Source organism: Pelecanus crispus, chromosome 2, assembly GCF_030463565.1.
Source record: "Pelecanus crispus isolate bPelCri1 chromosome 2, bPelCri1.pri, whole genome shotgun sequence".
NCBI lineage: Eukaryota > Metazoa > Chordata > Aves > Pelecaniformes > Pelecanidae > Pelecanus > Pelecanus crispus.
In genome coordinates this window covers 79,492,768-79,505,274 of record NC_134644.1, presented here as the reverse complement: position 1 = coordinate 79,505,274, position 12,507 = coordinate 79,492,768, and the positions used below count along the sequence as shown (strand labels likewise).

Here is a 12,507-nt window from a genome sequence, read left to right as displayed (position 1 = left end):
GCAGCAGCTGTGAACTACTTCCTTTTAATGAACTTTAGTTCCTTTACATTCTTTAGTTCCAAAACAAAATTCCTCCATGAAGTGGGCACACACCAGCCTGTTTCAGCAGAACATGTAAGAGCCTTGGAAAGGTGCTGGAGAACAAAGGAGAGCTAGGGAAAACTCTGCCTTGCATCTTCTAATGCTGCCTTTCCCTTTGTACTTTTTGTATGGTAAAACCACTGAAAAGGATGCACTGAAAAACTGCATCCTACTACTTCCTTCCTTTAATTCCATATATTAGCATTTATAACTAGATTTTGTTTATGAATTTTAAGAGAGATTTTATTTCATGTCAATAGGATAATAGCCTTTAATTTTCTAAAAAATACTTGTAATATTTTTGTGGCAGCAATATATAGTTGCATAATGCCTCGATGTAGTCTATTAAACTTCATTCATACTTCCTTAATATCCTGCATGCAGAAACTAGAATCCAGCAAACTGCTGATGGGCTGCATTTCTAAATTCTGTATTGCCTCAAATACTAGCTCAGTAAAGACTTAAAAAAAAAAAAAAAATCTTAATTAGAAGCCCCAAGAGATCACAGAGACTGCTACTCTAATCTGTTATGGAAAGACAGATTCAGGAGAGATTTCCAATTCTTAGCAGTATAAAATTCAGAAGCCCAGAAAGCCCCTCTTTTCTTTTTTTTCCCCTAGAATAAAATACGTATTGCCAACATGTTAAAACAATGTTAAAAATGCATAACCAAAGACACAAAAGATGACTTCACATTTATCTGCTGAATTAAACAGGGCTTACAGCACATTTTGTATTTTTCGACCTTCTGTCATATAAATACAATTTAGTTGCAATCAATCACTTCTGTATAAACGTGAAAGAAACAGTTCCCACAGTGAACCTCTGGATTCCACATTAATCATTGCTCTGAAAGACTATTTAATTACAGCAAGAATTAAATACATTAGAATATTTCCCCAAAATTGTTCTGCATTCTGCCCAGAATTTTCTACCATGTTCTGTCTTTGTATGAGACTCCCTGTTCCCTACTAACATTCAGGGAAGCTCTGCCTGCAAAATAAGATACAAATACAGATTTCTGCTATTCAGACTGCCTGGTAACTGTATACACTGGCTACTTCCCCTCCCCAACCCCTTCAAAGTGGTTTGCAGGAGGAAATTATAGAAACATGATAATGTCCAAATACTTGCATAAGGAAGATTTTGAAGATTCCTCCAATTTCCTTCTTCTGTATGTTCAATTAATCGTCTTACAACCCAGTATGAAGGTGCTGAGTAGGCTACCCTCAGCTATAACAGTCACTTGAACACATCATAGCTTCCCCCAAAAGTTTAAACAGTGAGTGACCCCACAGACCTGTGGGCACTGATGTAACCTTCCAACAACAAAGGACCAAAGGAGAGTCTGCCACAAATGGCAGGCCTTAGCAACATACTTTCAGCGGATTAAAGAAAAGATAAATCCACTGCAACAGGTATATTAGCTATTCCTGTTGTTTACCTGTATTCCTTGTTGTTTATTTGGAAAAGAAAGTATCCTGCCCAGCCTTTTTTTGTGGGTTAATTTTAAAAAAGCTAGAAGTCACCTACAAAAATATAGAAAGTGAATACAAATCAGAGGGCAACTATAAACTTATACTTTATTAAGTAATTTTGTAGTAACTGAATTACTTTACCATCATGAGCAAAGTCTAGCACCAAACTTACAGGTGGTACCATTTTTTTAATTCTATTTTTCAATCTAATATTTTTGCTAGCACTGTGGTAACATCAACTAATACAATGTCATCTCATACTAAAGGTAATGAAGAGTAAGTCAAGTTCTTATATATCATTCTTTGTGTGAAGTTTGTTTTAGCGGTAAACATACAATCTCAAAAAAAAAGAAACACTTCTTTATACACTGGCATGTCTTCAACAAAAGGGATTGCTCTGCTTGGGAATTTAAAAAAAAAGGTACAGATAATTACTGAATACTGTACTTATTAGTATGGGTACAATCCCATGAAATGAAACTTTATTGGCTTCTCACTTTACATAACAGTGATGTTAAAATAATTTGTTGTCATGCAGAAAAAAACAACTGCATCAGGTTGGGTTCTACATTACCCACATTGTCCAGTAACTATTAGATTGAGTCCTTCTCTTGTGCCTAACTCCTTGGTCCTCCAAAATACCTTTCCAGACTGAAACCATGAAGTAGTTATACAGCAGTGATTGACAGAGTACTGTTAAACAAGCAGCTTCATTTGTTCAGGGCATTTTGGTTGGATTGCTCAGCTGTAATGATCCTCTTGACCTAACATTACAGTTCTTAAAACCCACAATTCACTGCCACAGCAGCACTGCTATGCCAATGTGTTGACCATTACTGTGAAGAATTCTCCATTAATTGACAATCAGGAACAATCACAGGTTTCACTGTAGGCATCTTATAATGCCACACCACATCTCTGAACTTGTTCCCATTCAAGCTGGAAGCATATTTTGTTTCAGCCTGCAGAAACCTTTTAGCAGCGGTTGCCAAGAGCCACATTATAGCTCCATTAACAGGTGTTTTCTCAGATATCATTAAGGATTAATACAACTCTACTGCAGAAGGTAAAGCTGACTTAAAACAGCATGTATGTATTCATTGGGCTATGATGCATTCAAATTTTGTTCATAATAATAAAGAGAACAGGGTAGACTAGGAGGCTTACTGAAAACTGCTGTTTACTTCCAGGCATGCTCTATAAAGCAGAAGGCCACTGTTACTACATGTAGAGGATGCAGGAGAATCTCTAAGCAAAACTGAGGTCTAAACACAGTAGATGTAGGCCTAGCGACCTGTGAAATGAAACACAAATGTCCTTGCAGTACTACAAAACCAAATGCACACACACAGAGTAACCAACTGCAAAAGATACAAATATTTTTGCGGAGAAAGTGACCCTACTTCTACAAGGGTCACTGGGGATAGACGCGGTGGTGGCAGCAGATAATGCAACATCAATACCTGTGTTGTAACAACTATAGATGTCTTGCACACTTATAAGAACTTGGGTGATCATCAGCTAGTAGCTCAGTTATTGCCAACGGTTTCAACAGATGCCAGGTAACAGCAATGAACAAGAGGTTGGTGAAGGAACACACAGCTCTCCCCATTCTTCAGAGCATCTGCCACCAAAAACGTGATGCAACAGCCTGGGCATCATTAGGAATACCTGCCTCTGTGGACATGATCTATGTGACAGTCATTCCACAGGAGATAATAAATACAACAAATTTCTCTTATACACGCATCTTCACAAGGTCAGCAAGCATTTGTCAGGATTCACTGAAAGAACTATATATAGCCTGTGCTATCTGCTTTATTCTACATCAAAGCTTTCTGAAGAGGTGTGCAGAACTAGCTAACTTTCTTGTGTGCTGGAACAAACAGTTATGTTTTCTACACATATGAGGAACAACATTTTGCTTCTTTGCAGAAGTGCAAAAATAGACTCAAAGTGATCATTCAGGGAATTGCCTAATGCGAAGGAATGCCTTCAAACCCATTTTTAGAAAACAAAAGCATGGCTGTCATTACTTTCCTCACATGGTAAGAATGGCATACACTCTTCTTCATTTTCCCCTCTACGTATTTTGGAATATGAGGTTTTTTTTTCCCCAGTTTAGCCTTTAAGTGCTTCCTAAGTGACAAAATGTTGTGTTATGGGGAAAGGAGCTTGACGTTAGACTAAAATTCTCAGCCAGCTTCACCGTTCCCTGCCTGGCGATATTTACAGCCAGACCTTACATTACTGAGTCTTGAGCAAGCACAAAATGCCTGCAGAAATGCTGCTGATTCAGAACTCTTCACCTGCAATGAGACAGCCTGTTACACCCACTTCAGACAGGGGTAGATGGCCATGCAAGACATACAGCAGGGTAGCAGCAAACCTCTCTTATAATTCTTGTTTTTGCTTTGGGAATTAACTTTTTTTTTTTTAATTTAAAAGAACAAGACATTAAAAAGCCAAAAGCTCTTCCCTCACCCACAAGAGAAGACATTAAAATCATATGTAGTGTTATTACTCACTTGAATCAACCATAATGTTCCAACATGTCCTTCCCTAACTGAAATGTCATCTATACTACATACTTTATAACTGAGCATAATGAGTGAGAAGAATTTTTGTACAGCATTATGGAAAATGTGACCAAGATTAAAAAGGAAGCGATGAAATTCTGACGCCCCTTCCCGAGCTGAGCACTGGCAAAATGCTGCAACTTCCAGGGATATTGCTCTTCCACCTAAATACCAGATTGTAAAGGTATGAATGATGATTGATGCTTCCTCACCAGCTTAAAAGATTCTGGAGTGAGAATGCAATCAGAGGTTTCTGTGATGGAGCAAGTAAAATTGACACAAAATGCTTGAGGTCCCCCTAGCAAAAAGAGCGAGGCAACAACCAGATGCTGCACCCTCTGAAGGCAGGCATGGGAATTATAACTAGTATTGAATGTAGAGTGCGTTATTTTGCCCTTTCTTCCTTGCCATCATTAGCAGCCACACTCTGCTCTGCTACAGGTGTCTAGAGCTACAGGGGATTCAGGAAATCAAATATTATATATTTAATAGTCTATATTTAATATTCTGTATTCTATAACTATTTCTGCTGAATGGATTATCTGCCCTGCACAGTATAAGGCAGCTGAACTCCTGCACAGCACAGATGCTAAATGCTTGCTGGAAACTTGGAACAGAACACCACTGAAGGATAAAGGGTTACCTTACCATCTCTAATACCTGTTGCCATTAGAATTATCAGTATGGCATTTTATGTTTAACTCTCAGACAATATTAAAAGACAGAAAATATTTGAATGGAAAACTGAAGATCTAAATAAGCAAAGAAGAAAGCAAAACCATGCAAGGAATTAGAAGCCAAAACAAGGCTGATGATGTTAAGTCTGTACTGAGGATGTAAAGTGTTTAGTCTTTCACCTTCTGAGTTTGGGGGTAATTGAGTATTTTTAAAAATGTAAAAATACCTGACATGTGCATTTATATGGCTATTTATAAAGTTTAAAAACAAACCAAAACCCATCCTCATAACAAATCATATGGGCACAGAATTCTATTAATTCCATTACAGTAATACTGTGAAACAAATCACCTCTCAAAATGTCTGAAAATAATACTCATACATTACGTGAAATGTGTGATACTTGGCTTTTTGGATTAAGAGATGTAAAATTCTTTCAGTTGCATCTACTTTAACTTTGCTTTTAAAAGCATGTATAAATAACACAACACTTCATAGAGCTAACATTTATTTTCTTAGTTGAGAGAACTATCTGAAATAACTGGTAAGTTTAGTCCTTTGAAGAGATGACTAGTTTTGCAACACAACTGAAATGTATGCTACAGGTTCTCTGAAGAACAGAGGAATGAGGGTGGGCTATTAATTTTTTTTATGGACATCATATCTCTACAAACACCAAAGACTGATAAACGATCTTTTTCTTTTCAATAACTTGCCCTACATGCAGCGGGCGACCCAAGGAAGCAGCTTACATGGAAGTGGGATCTTGGGGTTTCCAGGCAAACAGCATCTGTAGGACAAGTTTACTAAATGTGGCATCACCCACAGACAGCTCTGTGATGCTGTAGAGGTTTGATGCCTGTGATGTCTGGACAAGGAACCAACACATCCTGTGCACGCTTCGGATATTCCCAGCAAGCAGCCAGGTGACCTTGCCTGTTACAAGCAGCAGAGGAAAGACTCATGCTGGGCCCCAGGGAGGAAGGGAAGAAGTCATTGTAGGTCACAAGTCGCAATGCCAGAAGAGGACTACATTTTGAGCACTGACAGAGAAGTGATCAGTGAAATGAAAAAAAAACTGGAGCAAACTGCTGCAGCTCTGATAGGGCAGATCAACATTTTGTGCACTGATGGTGCAAGGGGTTGCACTAACAGTAAGTCCAGCAGGACTGACTGACAGAAGTGTGAAGTGCTCTGGCTCAATTTCCTCTGGGCATGACAGAGTTATTCAGCACCAGCTGGCAGGAACAAAGGGGGAGAAGAGTGCTGAGAGATGGAAGAAAGGATCCAGATCCTGCAGTGTTCGTGGTCCTGCCCATCAAGCTGGAAGTGAGCTGGAAGAGTGACAAGACCTCTGGTCCTTGAATTTCCTTGTTAGAACTGACTCAGCTTGGGTAAGATCTCAATTTGCCTCAAGGCTTATGGGCCTTATAAGGCAACTTGCAGGGCCATGAAGTCTCAAAACAAGACTAGGAAGGAAAAACTTCTTGGGATCCATCTCAGCAGACCAAGACTCACTCCAGCATAGGAGGATGCCAGGCCACTTAAGAACACATTAACCCTGTCATCTTGGTAATCAGCATGAACACGTCTGAGAATGACCCTGCAGGAGGTACCTCTAAGCAAGGGAGTGGCAGCTGAGCAGAGACCTAACATCAGATACGCAGCAGGAGTGAGGAGGAGAGAGTTGCTCCTCAACTACAAGAAATGGCTGAAAAGTAATAGAAACCAAAAGATCACAGAAGAAAAATCAAAGCAAAATGAAAACAGGAGTCCCCCCACCCCCAAACCCTAGCTCCAGCCCAGGGCACTTGAGAGGAACTGTGATGCCCATCATAGTTTTGCTCTGTATAAACTACATCTGTTTATTATTATAGTTACCAACAGGACACTGCTGGGGAATATTTCCCATGGTTGACTGCACTTTTAATGGTACATATAACAGAGTATCTAGAATGCCAAGTTTTGTAATGACCACAACAAACGTTTTATTTAAAAAACTGAAAAGCAAAAAATAGTTGTCCAAAATGCCTGTAACTCTGCTAACACCCTCCTGGAAATATCCACACACCACAGACACATCAGTGAGAAAGCTTCAAGCTTGGAATGAAACAACATTGATGGGAGAAAATAAATGGAATAAGATGTCCTCTTGCTTTTTTTCCCCTTCATTGCTTTGGATGTACAGATTGTCAGGCCTTTGAGCTTTGTTTAATTATTTTGTGCAGGGGACTGGAATCCTCTAAGTGCTTATGTGTGCATATGAGAGTGTGAACACACGGCGAAATTCAGTAGCTACACAAACAAGTTAATAGGACTTTTAAACTACTGAACTATTCCTCAGCTTCTACTGTTTCAATTTCTCATTCCTTAAAATTCAATAAATCCAATACCAAACCATTAAGCAATTCTGTATCTGCTTCAGTAAACAACACTTGATTAATGATAAGAAGAATGACATGGGACGGTATTACCAAGAAGACCCATGCAGTGCAATATACTTTATCCGTCCTACTGGAAAAAAAAGATTGCTTTACTGAGAACAGTACTGTCTAGCAATGGTAGGCCCTCAGAGTGGAAATTCGAGGATGCCATTACTGTATTTGTGATCCCTCTGAGGACTGCATAGATCTGCTGTTTTTTATCTCCCCCAAGTGGTCAAGCGAGTTTGTAAGTCCGCCTTAGAGAAGCAGCTTCCTCCCTCTCTAGAACGTCTAGAGTCAGATGAAAAGGCTAGTGGTGGACTAGGAAAACTTTAAAGCTGAACAAAAATGCATTAAGAGGGTAGAAAGCACAGGAAATGCCCAGTCTCAAATGTAACTCAGTGACTTCACATATGCCGATATAACCCCTAAACTTAATTCCTAACTCCCTTTCCAGCACACAAGTGACTAAACCACAACTTGAAATAGTACCCATGTTTGACAGTTTACAAGTGGGTTTAATCACTTTGGTACAGATTTACTAGTAATTTATAATCCAATTTGTCTTTGAAATAACTAATATTTCAAGCACCTGACATCAGAGGTATCTGAACTAGTATAATCTCATTGCAATTAATAGCCTTAAACGATTCAATTGCAATCTATCACTACTTCTCAAACAGCACTGATTACAGTTACTTTCCATTTTTCTTTAATGTCTCCTGTAAATTATAGTAAATAAGCAGATAGCCTTCACCCTTTTAGTTACATGTATGTTTAAAAAGTGGTGGAAAGGGCATGGAAAAAGAGGAGAAAATCCTTACTGTTATTTTAGCTATACTCTAAATCTGTTACAAACCTTAATGTGGCTGTAGGCCGGTTTAGACAGGATATAAATGACTGTCCTCCACTTCGCTCTTTTCTTCAATCATTAAAGTTTACTTAATATTCATGAAAAATACTTTATATCCCTGGAAGCTAAAAGCCTCTGTTTATTCACAGAACAATTACACCTCTGGCTGTATCATAAATTACCTACATTGTCAGGACAACATACTTATAAAGCTTATCTGGAGGACCAATCCTAGATATGAGAGATTTGTTTTCATGTCTAATAATTAGTAAAAATGCTTTGCTGTTTATTTAAGTTATAAAGAGTGCTCTTTATTTATGGTTGTCAAAGATTACCAGGATCACTAGGAAATCTTTCAAAGTCAGTGAAAAATTTGAAATAGGGAATTTCCACTGGTGTTTGTGCTTACTGCTCACACACACTGAATTTCCCAAGAGATATATATGCAATTTTGTGATTGATCTTCCCAAAGAAAGGTCTAGCTGGAGGCAGCTGGCTTGGGCTGGGAAAAGCAGTCACCAAACAGGCATCTTTCTTATTATGACAAGCAAGGGTGGCATTGAAGGTGATATTAAAACACTTTTCTTGCCTTGTCAAAGCTGCCCCTGCAACTGGGATGAAACACGCACAGCTTTCCACAAACTGAAGTTCAAAAGTACATCTTAACTTCTACTTCCATTGGAAAAAAAAAAAAAAAAAAAAAAAAAAGAGTTTTGTGGAAATGACTTATGAATTACAACTTTGGCTTCGGGTGTAACCTCATGGATCCACTCCTGGTTTATGCCCACAACTTTATTTTTTATTCCTTATGGCAAGTGGTGGATTCTACAACAGCTAAGACAAAGGAGCTGGTTTAGTCAAATTCCCATTCTCACCATGCAAACGTTTTCAGAAAAATTCATGATGTTGATTGAAATTCCAGTGTTTATCTATTCTCAAAACAGTATTTTCTCCCACGAAGTAAGAGCAAGATCCTCCCTAGATCCACTAGGGAATACAGTAAAGACCCATAAATTAGAAACATCGTTTTGATTTTAAAAAGATTTTAAAAATTTTGGTATTAAGAAATAAGGCTAAAACAAATATGCTTAAAAGCTGAAAGCTGACACGGATAGAAATGTCTTCTGAGTACTACTTAAATGTCACTTTCTACACCAGAAATAATCTGTAGCACATATACCAGAGAGCAGTCATATGATTACTTTCAAGAGGAAACAATGGAAATTACAGGTTTGACAAGTATATACCATGATCAAATTAAGCATTGCTTTTCTGTTTTGTATAGTTTACATATACAGAATTTGCTTTTTAAACAATATTGGCATTTGGAATTTGTTTATATAACAATAAAACCTACTCCTCCTAAAGTTCCCTAGCTGTTTGTGCATCTATACAATAACGTTATCCTTAGTTCATTGTAGTGGTTGTTGTAAAGCTTCTTTGTAACCAGTTCCTGTCTAAAAGAATTGAGTGCACAGGTAAAAGAACAAAACCAAAAATGAAGTCCTTGACGCATGACTGTTAAAAGCAGCTTTTAGTTCTGTAAACTGAGTCACTGCTGATGCTTGTTATTAAGGGAGTAGAAAATACTATTAGCAGTAGCAATTCAGGATAGGTCTGCAGTGATTTCCACCCTGTGTCAACTGTCCTTCCTGGCCTTCAGCCTTAAAAACCCCCAAATTTGAACAGCAACGGTCAAATGCCACCACAGAGAACAACCACTGGATCTCACTGCTCACAAGCTGAGTAACAGCTGCCCTTTGTGTTTGTCCTTTTGTGTATCAGATACACAAAAGAAAGACAGACCTAATTCTTAACCAGCTGCGTGCCTCAGTATGCACTGTACAAGGGACTTCATGCCCACCATACAACGAATACTGGGCCATGGAATTGGCTGCACAAATAGTAAGGTGGGTAAGTGGCTTTTTAATATTATTATATTGCGCATTTCTCCTACATAAGTTTTACAATGTATCTGCATACCAACTGTGTGTATCGTAAAAGCTGTGCAATATAATAAACAAAAATGCCACTTACCTGACTTTCCATAATTTGGTCTACAAGAATTCAGAGTCTCACTAGTATGCTAAATATTGAGATGTCATAGGAGAGCAAAGAGTCAGTCTGTTGACAACGAAGAATGTCATGTAGCCTAAAAAAAATTACAAAGGGTTTTTGCTTCTCTAAAGGAAAAAATAGACTATATTAATTTTTCTGTTAAGCCAATAATTTAAGTTTTCTTTCCAATGAAACAGAAGGTGTTTCTGCCACTTTCTGCCACTCTTTCATAGGTGTTTCTGCCACTCCACATACCATTTCTATATTCCTTCAAAAGAGATCCACTAATTTTTCCTAAATGTTTTTCCTAAACATGACTTCTCTGTTGATAAATAAAGATACCTCCAATACATACACTAAATCTATTTAAACTGTGTTCAGGGGCAGGAACAAGGGTAAGAAAGTTAGAGGAATTTCATAGCCAGACACAGAAAATTACTGTCAATAACCAAAATAATTGTTTCTAAAACTACAGAAAAATTACTGCAGCTTTATAACACTGTTTAAGTGTTCAATCAGGCTCATATAGTAAGAATAAAAAAACCCCTGAATTTAGAGAATGCACCAGGCCGGCAGGTGCCTTGACACAGCTTGATAAGTAAAATTAATAAAAATATGACTTATAAGGGGCAGGACAAAAAAGAAAATCCAACCGTAACAAAAGCAAACAAAACAAAACAAAAAAACCCTACCAAATTCCAGAAGACTGAATTGCAGTGTGCTGTCAATAAAATTTACACATCAAATTTTGTTTAAAAAAATAAAAATCACTTACCCTTTACATACACACAATACAAAGAGATTTACTGAGATACTGATATATAAAATAACAGTGAACACTCTAAGATCCTCTTAGTGCAATGAAAGCTGAATTGGCGGGAAAAAGTAGGTTCAATTTTCTGCAGAGGTATAACATAGTTTACTTGTACTCAATATTCAGGCTAGACAGATACCTAATACCCAAGTCTACAGCATCCTTTGATAAGGTGTAAAGAAACCTTAGGTACACAACATTGTATGGAGGCAAAATTCAGCCACCTTCTGACTGAAGTCAACTGAAAGCCAGCTTTACATGTGAGATCAATAAGAAAATGAATAATAGTTCTAGTCTGAAGCTATCTGTGCAGTGGTGATTGTGAGATACTGTTGATTCTTCAAAAATAACAGTATGGTTTGCAATGCTTTAACTTCCTTCTTATTCCCAATATCTCCAATTCAAATAAACAGACCTCTATCATATAAAACTGGGTTAGTTGGGTTTTGGGGTAGACTATAGCAATTTATTTTCCCATGACATTACATAGTATTCCAGTTAACATTTCTCGACTCCTGCATGAAGTCCCATTTTGCAAAGATATGTGCCAGTGAAATAACAAAAGGCTGAACTTTAGGTTCATATACAATTCTACATAAATTCACAACAGAATTAAGAATAAATATTACTCAGTATTAAACAACCAGAAGAGCCCCATTGTGCCTCTGTAATGGATGGCCAAAATCCTTCTGCATTTGGTGCTTTTCAATGATAATCAGGAAATTCATTACTAATGCTCACAAGTTTTTAGAATAATTTGCTAGGTGCCTATTGCTTATTAGGGGTTTCCATCCACAGAAGCTTAATGAGAGCAGAACTCAAAACTGAGGAAGGACAAAGTAAACTTGAATTTCTTCACATATTACATAGGAACTACAACAAACTCTTTAGGACCTTTGAGAACAAATTCAAAACTCACATTAACTTTAAATCCAAACCACTGTAAGCTCTCTAAAGCAAAGTTGAAAATCTAAGATATTTCCTAAAAGAAAAATATACTTACAGCACCCAACACCAAAAAGTGTCTTCATATTAAGTGAGCTTTAAACCATCTTTGTCATATATGCAATTGAAGAATTACCTGTTTTAAAAAGGGAGAATCCAAGACAACAGGTAAAGATAAAAATGATAAATGATGTTCTACACCACTGAAGTTTGTGGCAGAACTAGAATTAAAAGGTGATTTTTCTAAACTTCTGTTCTTTGAAGCTAAAACACTTGATCTCACAGCCTTTGCAAGTTGCCTAGATATCCAAAAAAGAACATGCATAAATATACACCACTTTTCCACTCAGCTACAGGGCAAAGGGATTACATTCTTTTACCCTTGCAAAGTTTCATTAATCACAGAATCATAGAATCGCTTAGGTTGGAAAAGACCTTTAAGATCATCCAGTCCAACCATTAACCTACACTACCAAGTCCACACTAAACCAATCAAGGGTAGATTAGACTAATACTACTTAAATGTCTTCTTTCATCTCAGGAGAGACCACCTTTCCAGTAACATGTTCTTCACATTTGTTCTTTAGCCATGTGTCCT

At 37.6% G+C, this 12,507-nt stretch overlaps 1 protein-coding gene across 4 annotated transcripts in view; it reads right to left on the bottom strand.

Annotated features, from left to right (window-relative positions):
* LYRM4 (LYR motif containing 4) overlaps positions 1-12,507 on the bottom strand; it is a 100,751-nt gene that overhangs the window by 38,140 nt on the left and 50,104 nt on the right. For 2 of the 4 annotated variants that reach the window (XR_012830846.1, XR_012830847.1), the window contains exon 3: positions 10,130-10,244. The exons of the other annotated variants lie outside the window; for them this stretch is intronic. The gene's annotated coding sequence lies outside the window, so the exon portion shown is untranslated. The remainder of the gene's footprint in view (positions 1-10,129; positions 10,245-12,507) is intronic. 4 annotated transcript variants of the gene reach the window in all.